Raw genomic sequence first — 12,193 nt, 5'->3', positions numbered from 1 at the left:
GTGTTGTTTGGACAAGAACAACAGAGGTCGCAATTTTCCCGTTGCAGTGAATTTGTAGGGTGAGGATGTGGTAGGGAGTCGTTGAATGTATTTTTATTTTGTGACTCTCCGCTTCAATCTGCATTGTGCTGTTTGCAGCCGGCCGAATAGGAAAGTAGTCATTTTGATTTTGATCAGTTTGATCAGTGTTTGTTTTTGCTGCTGCATTTTTGAAAATCTGTTAGCGTAATATTGTAAAATGTATTTGAAATGACATTTAAGTATTCTTAGATCATAGTTTGTGGTTTAAATTACGATAAGCGATTATAAACATTTTGGGGCAAGCATTTTAGCCACCTGGAGAAAGTAAATTCCCGGAAAGGTCACAAGTCTGTTCGTTATGAATAAAAATAAAAATTATTAAAACTTAAGTCAGATTCTGTAGGTCATGTTCTCTGTTTTTAAAGCAGACAAAATTATTATATCAATTAATGACGCTAATGCTTAATATGGAGCCACGGAGAAAACAACCTGACCTCAAAACAGCGTGACTTTCCCGCTCAAGGACGTTCCCCGCAACACTCTCGAAAAGACGACATACGGACATTCCTCGCCTAAAGGGTTAATCGTTGACGGAAGGCAAACAAACAAGTCCCAAAATAGCTACCATACTTTTTTCGCAATTGGCTCATTTGGAATTCAGCATCGTGCCCGTACTGGGCTGACGATGGGGGGTAAATTAGTGCTCGGAGATGAATTACTGAGCCAAAGGGAAGTCACACGTGGAACTGGCATTTTATGAGTGGAAAATATACTAAATGGGCAAAAGTATTGGGACACATTGTCATACAGGAGGATGGAAGAAAGTAGGCCGTTTATTTCGTAGGTTTTGATCTTCAGAGAAGAGCTGCAAGAGTTCTGGAAGGATTGTAGGATGCAGTTTGCGTCAGTGAAAGTAGGGAGTCACACTTTCAGTGATTCGTAAACAAAAACAGTGCAGCTCAGCCTCTGGATAGCGAAATACTAAATTATCGATGTTGCAATTTATTAATTTTTTTTTTACATGAACATTTTGTTTCATTTTAAATGTATTCCAGTTTATACAAAACAAAAATGTGATTTTTTTTGTGTCATACTGTAACATACCTACCCACTTTTTGTGCCTTCAAAAAAACTAAACAAATCTAATTATGATAATACATCATTTTCCAGTGAGACCAGTAAAATGGCGACACCTCCACATCGCTCCTCCACCAGCCTGCTCCCCGTTTTCCTTCCGAGCGCCATTCATTTTGATTTCAATTAAAGATCCTGAGTGTGACTGTTGGAGAGAAATTGCCTGCCTTTTTAATTAGCTAGTCTAAGTTGGTGGAAGCAATTGTGTTTTTTTTTTTTCTTTTTTTCCCCCTTAGCACTTTCCGTTTGATGAGCCCACGACTGCCATTTTATAGCCATTCGTGAATATGCTTTTTTTGGTACTGATAACACACGCACATGCACACGCCCCCCCCCCCCCCCCACCACCAAAAAAACATCTTGTGTTTGTCATTAGTCGCTATGCGAATATTATACTGTCACTTTTCTGCAGGTGGGCTTTTTCCTGCACTGGCGATGAAGAGGTCAATGCAGGTTTAGGACCACATGGTGCGGTGCAGGCCGCTGCCCGCCAGTCAATAATCTATTACGAAGCCCCCCCCCCCCCCATCCCCACTACAACCCCCCACTGGTCCCCCATCCCCAGTGTGACTAATGCACTGCACAGAGATGGCCTCCCTGAGGTTAATGCTGCACCGCTGACCCTGTTCCCCCTTCTGACAAACTCTGTCAGCGCTTGATCGGGAAAAGATGCTCCTCAGCCCAAAAGGAAGGGGTGCATACATCGCAGCATATCGTAGCGGTCCCTAGATATCAAGACAATTAATGCCCCCAAGTGGCTGCTAGCTGTGTAGACATACAGTGACAAGGGACAAGAGATAGACTATCTTTTTTTCAAAGCCGATACGATACCGATAATTAATAGCAAAGGAGGCCAATGACCGATATTTGGAGCCAATATTCATTTTTATGAGAAAAAAAAATACAAATTCCAGTTCTTAACTTGAATTTATTGAACAACTTTTCAGATTTGCAAAATGTTATTTTTTTTTATTCTTTAATTATAAAATACACATATTTGTTTTAAAATTCTAACAAAAAGTTCAGGGAATTCCCAGGGTCATCAGCATATCTTTGAAAACTTAAATAAATAGCTCTGTATTAATTTCTCCAGTAAATAAAGTTTTCCAAAATTTTGAAATATCTGAAATGTTAATTTTTTTTTACTCATCTTTGTTATAGTTTCAAACAATCAATCACAAAAGGTGCAGAGCGTTCCCAGGGACAGAAAACTGAAAATTTAGTTTAGTTTAAAATAGATCTTTTATCCGCCGTCAAAATGCTGAAAATCGACACCGATAACCGGCCCGGCCGATAATCGGTCTATCCCTACAAGGGACCAAGTCCTGACGCGAATAGTGATCAGTTGCGAGTAATTGATTCCACCCTAAAAAAAATTTTAATTGACTATATTAGTTGTAATACCCTTAAAAGCCACCATACAGGTTTGTAACACTATCTAGTAGTGAATGTATCCATATTTTTGGAAGACACTAATTTAGTAATTCCTCATGTATTTCAAACGAACTGTCGACTGTTCTTGTAGTGGCATTTTTGGGTTAAAAAAGGCATTTCAATTTTTGGCATTTTGGGTGAAAAAGGCGTCTCTAAGCAAACTAAGCAGATGGGTTTATCTTGAAAATTTCACATTTCATATATAAATCATATAATCTTGCTTCCTAATTTAGCAGACAATTTCTTGACCTTACCAGGATCCTCTCTTTCTTCTTTGCTGCTGGGGTTGGAGGCGCTGGTAAGCGATGTCTGCCATCTAGTGGTCAACACAGCTTAAATACACATTTCCGCCACCATTTGTTATTGTCCTCCCACAGCAAGGAAACCAATGCGAGTTGATGGTGCACTTTCATCTCAATGCATCAATTACATGCTTTTTCACAGAATGAATTTCACTGATATGACAAGGTACCACTGTAGTTCAGAACTTCATGTTAAAGGGACGCTTTACAGTGCCCGCCCAAGTCATTTACATGCGAGGATACTTGCACTCTAGTTATGAGTCTCGTAAATGAATCGGTGCCACATGGAATGGAATAAGAATCCACGCCATTAAAACCACATCTCTTTGTGTCACCGTGGCGTTGCAATAATAAATCACCGGCCTCCTCCTCCGCAGAGAGACGCTCGTCATTTGAAATTCTAGCAGCGGCCCCGGTTTGAGGGTGGGCGGGGCTTCGCCGAGCAGACGGAAATTAGCCGCACCTGAATGACAAGGCAAAAAAGCTGCCGCCCCCAAAGGGACTGTGATCTACACACAAACTCCCTTTTAATAGACTTACACCTCATTTGGCCTCTAAAGCTTGTTGAAGGGTCCCAAAGGACCAGAAGGAGGGGAGGGAGGGGGGTTTGGAAGGCGGGGCCCCTCAGAGGTCAGAGCCGCCGCTCGCTGTAAAGCAGCTGCAGTGAAAGTGGGAGCTTGATTAGACGGCCATTCACGCCCAGAAGGGGACCGCCGTGCGGGGACAATGCTGCGGTTTCCCTTGCAAAACAACAGCCACCATTTTGGCTGGCCTGTGGAGAGCAATATGGGTTCCACGGAGGAAACCATTACCACCAAGGCAGAATTTGCTGTAACAGGAAACCAGGATTTGGGCATTAGAATTTGGATTCAAGACCAGTTAGAGACTTAATATGTCAAGCTTCACCAGCCACAACAATTGGTACAAAATAATCAGATCCAGTGCAAAAGTTACTGTATTAAAACCATTGTAAAGGAATGAACCGCTAAATTTGAATTACTTCTTAACCGAGCCATGGGCACACATGCTCCCAAAAACATATTTATATGTTCTATTTTAAATGTTTAAAGTTTCCCAAAGACGTATTTATACGTTAAAAAAACAAACAAACAAAAAAAAAAAATATATATATATATATATTTTTTTTAAATTTATGCTAGAGCACACAGGTGGCAGCAGAGTATAGGAAATGAACCAGGACCATGTGGAAAAAACCCTCAATTACTCAAAATTCTAAATAGATTTGTAAATAATGATGACACTTAGCTATATTCTAATGCTAATTACTGCAAATCGGAAAAATATACTTTTTTTCCTGATGAAAGAAGAGACTTGAATCTTTCTTTTGGTAGGTTTCATGTTTTTATAGCGATAGAAGACAGTGTTCTGTGGGCTTTGCAAAATCAGTCAAAATCCAGTAAAACATCAAATCTGATCTGAAATTAGTCATACTCAAATTGGGGACAAATGTGGCTCTGATCTGGGTTGAAATGGTTAACAATAAGGTTTTAAAAATAGCGTATGTGTGTCCTGTGAGTTTAGGAAGTCTTGAAGAACCCCTGAATCCTTTAAACTTATTCTTATCTACTCCAATGACGCGAGTGCAGATCCAACACACCAATTAGTGAGCTGTGTTACAAGTTTTGAAAATGAACTTTTCCTTTCAATTCTGCAGCGTCAAGTAAATTGTAATCGGGTAAAAAAAAGAGTTATAAAAATGTGTGGTGTCAGTTTGAAGCTCTTTATTTCACTATTTTATGGAAATATTTACGAAGTAGACTTTTATTTTGACATTCCATCTTGAGGGGGGGGGGGGGGGGGCTTTCCCCTTTCCCGACTGCATCATGGATTTAATATGGATTTAAATCTTGGATTAATTAATGTTGTAAAATAGAGTCTGGCAACAATAAATGTCAACAAGCAAACATTCTCAAGGACACGCGGTGATAAACTGGGGATTCATTTCGTTTATATGCTTAGCTTGATGTTATCATCGCTACTTTATTTTTTTTATTTTTTTTCAATGACATGCCACAGCATTGATGGTTAATTATTTCTGAGGAGAGACCTCTTTGCATAGCTCCTCGTGTTAATTCCAAAAAAGTGCCCCCCCCCCCCCCTCTCCTCCGTGGAGGATGGGGTTGTAAAGTTTGCATTTTAAGTGAGGCGCGGGTGCGGCATCTTCACTTCCTGAGTTGAAGTGCAGTCGAGGTTAAGTGGTCCCTGGGCTCGCGCCACCTATCTCAGCCCAAACATGACAGCTGGGGACTTGACTGTTGCTATGGATATTGCAGCCCCTCCTCCTCCTCTTCATCTTCCTCTTGGGGGGGTGCTTGTTCATCCACCCCCAGTGCTTGCAAATGCCCCCCCGACTGCTCATTTGAGACCATACAAGTCCTCTGTGCTTGCTTCTTTTCCGTGTTAACACGTCAACTTTGGTGTTGTTCTGCCCCGTTTCAAAGTGCACGGAAAATGGCCCCGGGTGTACTCAGACGCTTAGCTCGGATTTGGAGCTGGAACATTTCCTAGAATGGGCTCCAGCGCGAAGGAAGTTGTGTGCCTTACCACGGTAAAAAAAAAAAGAAAAGAAAAAAAGATGAGCATATAATGTTTCTCGGTAACAAAACAGTGTGCTAACAATGACAACTATTTTTGGAATCTGTCGGATTGGAGTCACTTGCGTGTTCTTCATTTTTAATCGGTTACCTTTTCACTTAAATAGCCTGCATTGTTGTGATATTTCCAGCCAGAGAAGAAAAAAAAATCCACTCGTTTTTGTGTGCTTACTGCTCGTAGCTAACATTTGCACTTTTGTTACAACTTTCCACACCCCTAAAAAAAAAAAAAAACTTTCTTAAAACTTTAAATCGACGGCTTTGAGTTAGAGTTCTCCAAGCATCACCTCGTAACCTGTGATTCCCGGCTTACGCTCAAATTTGGGGCGGCGTAATGAAAGGATCATCGCAAGACAGCAAGTATGTGATGAATGTTTAAATTGGTTTAGCCGCAAGGCCGCCGCATCAGAGTACATCTCTCGGGCGGATGAGGCTGAGGGTCTTTTACGCTCATGACCGTAATCCCCCGCGAAAAATGGGCATTAAGTGAAAGTAATTGCTCTCATGAACATCTTGATTTAAAAAAAAAAAAATAATCTTTTCATCACACCTTCTGTTCACTACTTTCAACGGGGAAAGATCAACTGTAAGCTTTCAGTCAAATCGTCTATTTTTCACATTAAAAGAAAATGTTTAACAGCGAATGCACCATAAGTAATTGAACTGATTTTACACTTGAAATGTAAATGTTGTACAAGTCAGTTTCTAGCTAGCTTGCTAGCGTACCATTACACACCTAGCATTATACACGCGGTTTTACCGTATAACCAGCCCGTGAAGGCAACCGTAACAACGATGTGGTTCAAAGTTTGGCCCATCTGTTTCAACCCATTAAAGGGCCTGGCACAACATGCCTGTAAAACCTATGCCGAAAAGGTTTTCCTGGAAATTTAACAATATTGTCAATGCCTACTAAATAATTGATATCTCAGCTCCTGAAGAAGATAGAAACATAATTTTAAAACCATTACAGAGCTTACACCTAAGCTTACTTTTAGGCTATAAACCGGCTTTTTTTTTTTTAAAAATTAACAAACAACTGTGTCGCATCTGCGGGTATATTTACCTACCGGAGCACAGTTGTAATAACCTCGGGGGATCGATTGGTTAATTAGTTGTCCATTGTTTATAAACATTTCTTTCAACATGTGACTTTCGAAGTCCTGCCGCGCCATCATCAATCGCGTCATTTATTTCATCACTCCCGCAAATGCTCGAATAAAATTCCGAGACATGCTACGAGGCCCACGTCACCCTCTCCTGTATATAGCATTTCATCGGCTAAGAGACCAAGAATTGGTCAAAACAAAACAAAATGACGTATCCGCTCTCCCGGCTTTAAAGGTAGAAGAGCGCTAGAGCGCTCCCGGCTCGAATGGTAGAAACGCGGTACTGCACTCCCGGGCTTAATGGGTTAAATCATCAGGGTTGGAAACGGGAAATCACAGGTTTAGAGGTTAAATGTACACCACTAACACTCTGTGACGCAAAGTTTTAAAGTCAATCTGAAAAGTTGGCATACTTGGCAATTAATCTCCGTCCAATAAGAGCCTTTAAAGTTGTGAAAGTTGCACCGCCATGTGCGTGCCAGCCCTTATCCGCCGAGCTCCTTTCTCCGGGGCAGATCGCCGGCCTGCTGAGGGCACACATGAGCAGTCCACCAAAGGGCCCCAATCCCTCGAAACATCAGCCGCAACCCCCGTAAAACCTCGCCCCCCCCGCCACCGTCCCACCTGCTGACATTGCATCCATCTTGCCGTGTGTTGGCACCGCGCAGCAGCAGCTCGCCTTCCCTCCGGAGCCTGTAGACCATCACGCTCCGATTAGAGGGAATTTGTACCTCAATATTGTCAACCTCCCGCTTTCCGTTGCCTGCGCCTGCACAGAAGGCAGGGGCAGACATTTGGGCGGCGGCCAAGGCTTCCCGACCACATGTGTCGATCTCGGCCCCCCCGCCGACGCTCCTTTCCAGCTTTATGGCCCTCCCGACTGATGGGACAAATGCCGGGTGGCGGAAAATCAACTTATCTCATTTGGATGACAACACGTTGCCTCAGGTTATAATGTTGCACCATTCCCGGCGAGGTGGACGGGGTCAATTGTACGTTTTCGAGCTCAACCAGGGAGTTTTCAACTGCGAAAATGCCTGGCAGTGAATTTGGAACAATTTGCCGCATTGACTCCCTTTAGTGTAAAATATCAGGCTCGTATGACACCGCAGTTTGTATGTATTAGGGAAAAATACGGAGGAGGCGGTAGTTTATATGTCGGTGTTTTCTGTTAGCTTTTCCCGCCAGAGTGGTAGATGCTCGACATGATTGATGGCCTCGGTAGATGATCTCCAATACAAAAGTCATTATTGAACAGCAGGGCTGCCGTTGTGTGTCTCCCTTTGATTTAAGTAGTATATTTTCATGATCTATAAAGAGGCCAGCTGGAGAGAAAATGGTTTGCTCTCAAACATTTAGTGTCTATAAGCCATCGCGCTCATGATTGGGGAAATGATTGCTACCCCTTTTTTTACGCCTTTTTCTTTCGTCACGGTCGCATCCGTTGCGCCGAGCAAATTGGTAATAACCGGCGAGATTAACCCCAATACAATGCTGATTAACATTAGCTTGCTCGACTAAATAAATTCTGCAGGGGGTGTAATTGAACTTATCGGGAATATTTAAGCACGACTGTAATCTTTCTCCAATTGTGTGCGCGTTGGGTTGTGTAAATGCAGTCGCGGCAAAAGTGTTAATCACGCCTTCGTTTTGGGCACAAGCACGCCGACCGACGTCGTGCGCAATCGTCGTTTACGTTGTAAAAACAGCATCGGAAGGAGTCGTTTAATAAGCACGTCCCATAATGTGTAGCTCTTTGATCATTAAAAATTCACCATCGCAATGAATCACAAATTGCACTAAATGACTAATAACGTCAGAACTGACTAAAAATTGACACGTGCAAAAGACATCCGGGCAGACAAGGAGCTCATTGGTTGGACACCAAAGAAAGTAGGGCGGGGCTGAAGCTTACTTGGAGCAAAACACTGAAACGCTTCCATTCAAGAACCATCCCTCCCTCTTCAAGCGACATGTTCAGTTTCCATCGCTGTGTCAAGACAAGAGTGGTCCGCGCAATGGAGCGGCGGAAATAAAAAGTGACAAAATAGAACATGAATGAATTCCATCCTTCTGCCCACTTCTTTGGCTCCACCATTGGAACGTCTTAATTGCTTAATTGCCCTGGCTTCATTCTTTAACATTTAACTCGAGTGCCACAAGATTGGGGGTGTAAAGGTGGCCTGTCCTTGACGTAATAGACGGTGCTGGCTGAGGATACACCCTCCAAATTGGAAAAGGCCCGACAATAGATTAACACAAAGAGGAACATCATTAACCAGGGACGGCTAAACCATTTCCCCTCTACTCGTGTGTTTTACAAGCCATACCGGTAGCTGGTCTGCAGTTTTGTTTCATTGATTGCTTGTCACTGTGTCATACTTTTACTAAGTAAAGCTTATCGTTCATTATCTTACCTTTTTGGTCTATTATGAGTATTCTTATTCTATCCAACTTGTGATTGGATTAAACCGAAATTCAATAATGATTGCTAACGTCCGCTATAGCTAAGCTAAGAACACTCCCCAGTCCTTTTCACGCAGCAGAATATAAACAGACCAGTATTTTGGCCACCTCAGGTTTTGAGTGTGGGTGACATAATATTCACAAAAAAGGGGGGGAGTGGTAAAATTAAACTATTTAAACTGTCCAAAATTTTCTGTTATAACTGACCAAGTGAAGATTAGCATTTGTTAGCATGTCTTTTTCTGGTTCATTCCCTTTGTTTCGTGACCGCAGTAAACTACACGTTACAGCATGAAAGTTGAATATAATGAAACTTGAGAACTACAGAATTGTTTAATGTAACCAATTAGAGGGAAGTGCAGTTGTCACTGATGTTACATGAACACGAATTAGTGGTTATGGCGTTGTCATTCGGATGCACATGTTGCTTTGGTTGAAACGCCTCGCTGTTTCCTAGCAGCGGTTTTCCTCTTGACATCCAAGCAGACATCTGCAGACATGAATCTGTTCACTGATCTTGATCAGCAAAGTCTGTTCTCGCATTTCTGTACGGCGTCATGTGGAAGTGAATGACAGGTGCATACAGTAAAAAAAAAAAAAAAAAAACGTCCCTCAACACAGAGGGCTTGCGTTTTAATTAAAAATGTATGTGGTGCCGTGCTACGTGTTTAGCATTTATCCGTTTCTTTCTGCAAAGCTTTGTTTAGTTAAAACTCCACTTCATGTTTCCTTTCTGCCCGAGTCAGCCAAAGTCTTCCTGCGTCAGGTTAATCAGGTGTAATTTAAAATCCAAAATTCCTGACAGGACATTTTCGGATCGGCTATTGGCGGGAATGTTCTGCATGGCTGTTTGGATCAAAGACTGGTTATCTCTTTTATTGAGCTGTTCTAACCTCTGTCCACTCTCATTACGGACAGGAGGCAGTGAATTTCCCGGCCAATCAAGACTAACGGCGGCAGACAGGCGCGGGGCCGCGGCGCTTTAACGAGGCGCAATGCAAAGGCGCAGATAACACGGAATTGCAGCTGGTCCACCCGAGTCAGTGGATGAGCTGCTAACCTTAAGAAAATCTTTTGGAAAAAGGTAAGCCCTACATTAGAACTTCAGGATTACATCGGAATGCAGTTCTTAAGGTCGTATTATACATTTGCACCTCTTGTTTGGTCGTAGTAGTTAGTAGGGCTAGGTATCGATTTTAATTTCCACAATCGATCACAAGAGTTCAGTTCGACTCTATTTCGATTCGATGTTGATTAATTATGGACCATCAATTCTTCTTAAATATCAAGGACATGATTAAAAAAAACTCTACAAACATTACATTCCAAATACAATTTTGTGGAGGCAGTACATAATTCTAATGCAATAATTGTAAATATAAATTAGAAGATACATTTTAAATAAATGTAAATTTATATTTTATTGTTAATTTATTGGGGTAAAAAGAGATATTAAAATCATTGATTTATGGTTTTATGAATCAATATCACGCTCAAGAAGGAAAATCGATTCAATATCGATTATTTTTTAAACCCATCCCAAGTAGTTAGTGCTGTCACCATCGAATCCTTTTCAAATCAATTATGAGTGCATATAAGTACTCATAATTGATTATCTTCTATACATATGCATTATTAAACACCAACAAAATTAGCCTATGCTAACGGTTAGAAATCACGATTAGCGTACACTTAAACCATTTAGTTCACACATACATCGTTATATCTACATTACACATGTAATAGTGTCTTAGAAGTCCCTTACAGACGATGCTTTAACATTATTTAAAAAACAAGGGTATTAACCTATGCTAAATGATTAGCAATCGCGATTAGCATTACCACACGATTGGTGCACTCACAGAAGAAGCAAAGATCAAATCACACACCAGTGCAATTCTGCATGCGTCTGCAAAAAACACATTCTTCTTTGTAAGCATTTCTAAGATTCCAATGTGCACTACCTCCATCTACAGGACATTTGTGGAACATCATCAACCCAAAGGTGCAATTAATTGCGTGTGGGAATTAAGACCCGTTAAAAAGTGAGGTTGCGAGGTGAGGCTAAATCCGAGCGTTCTGGCTCTGAGTCGCACCAGCTGTGTTTATGGATTCGCACTGCACCTGCTGGGGTTACTGAGCGAGTGCGGTGAGGGATTAAGCGCAGGGGCACCAGGGGGGTAGGAGGGTGGGGGCGCCAGGAGATGTGGAAACACGGAAGAACGACTTGGTGTGAAGGAAGCATGTCCAGCACCTCCCTGGTGTCTCCGCAAGGTTTTACGTCGTCGATTTGTAGATTTGGGAAAAAGTTGCCAGCGGAAGACAAAAGTTGCGATTTTGGGGTGCGTTTTGCTGGCGCGTGCTCGTTCTTGATTACGATGTTGACATTTTACTTGGGAATGAAGCTGATTAATGTCGGCGAGCGTAGAAACGCAGCGCTCAGCAGTTCTCGTGATCACCGGAGATGGATTAGGAAAGAAGGCTTTCAAATTGAATGTACCTCTCCCCGCTCGGCCCGCTAATTGTGCCATTTACCACCACTTGAGTCAGTGACCGCCGCTATTTAGTCAAACTAATGATGATGCACAGTCAGAGTCATCCCCTGATAATTAAACCCGGGCTCCATCTCTTCTTCGGTATTAGTGTTTTTTTTTTTCCCCTTCCCTTTTTTTATTTAGCCGAATTAACAGTCGTGCGGGAGAACAAATTGAGTCACTTAGTTCCTTTAAATTACTCGTGGCGTTGTTAGCTGGAAATGACCCCACCCGTCCAAAATCCATTTCCTGTCACTTGTTATTGATTATGCAAACTTGACATCCTTATTTTGAGGGTTCGGGTAGGTGAGCTCATCGCCACAGTCTTGTAGTGTAAAAGTTCAACAGGATGTTTTTTGTTTTTTTTTAAATAAAGTTTTTTATTTGTGGCCTTTACTTCCATATCAATACTTTTTGTATTTGTTACTACTACTACGCTAGCATAAGTTTGTCTGTTTGCTTTATGTTTATGGACCCAGTCCAATTGTTACAGTACCATCAGAAAACTGCGGGGGCAGTGTTGCAATTGGCTGCTTTGCTCTTTTTTTTTAAATGTAGTTTTTCAAACAGTTGATCAA

At 41.8% G+C, this 12,193-nt stretch overlaps 1 protein-coding gene across 6 annotated transcripts in view; it reads left to right on the top strand.

Moving 5' to 3' along the window:
* fbxl15 (F-box and leucine-rich repeat protein 15) overlaps positions 1-12,193 on the top strand; it is a 96,718-nt gene that overhangs the window by 10,467 nt on the left and 74,058 nt on the right. For all 6 annotated transcript variants that reach the window (XR_015091644.1, XR_015091642.1, XR_015091640.1 and 3 more), the window contains one exon: positions 10,000-10,165. The gene's annotated coding sequence lies outside the window, so the exon portion shown is untranslated. The remainder of the gene's footprint in view (positions 1-9,999; positions 10,166-12,193) is intronic.

The sequence above is a fragment of the Leptonotus elevatus genome, chromosome 20, assembly GCF_054856555.1.
Source record: "Leptonotus elevatus isolate MCC_2025b chromosome 20, RoL_Lele_1.0, whole genome shotgun sequence".
Classification (NCBI taxonomy): Eukaryota; Metazoa; Chordata; class Actinopteri; order Syngnathiformes; family Syngnathidae; genus Leptonotus; species Leptonotus elevatus.
This window is presented reverse-complemented; position numbering and strand designations above follow the sequence as displayed.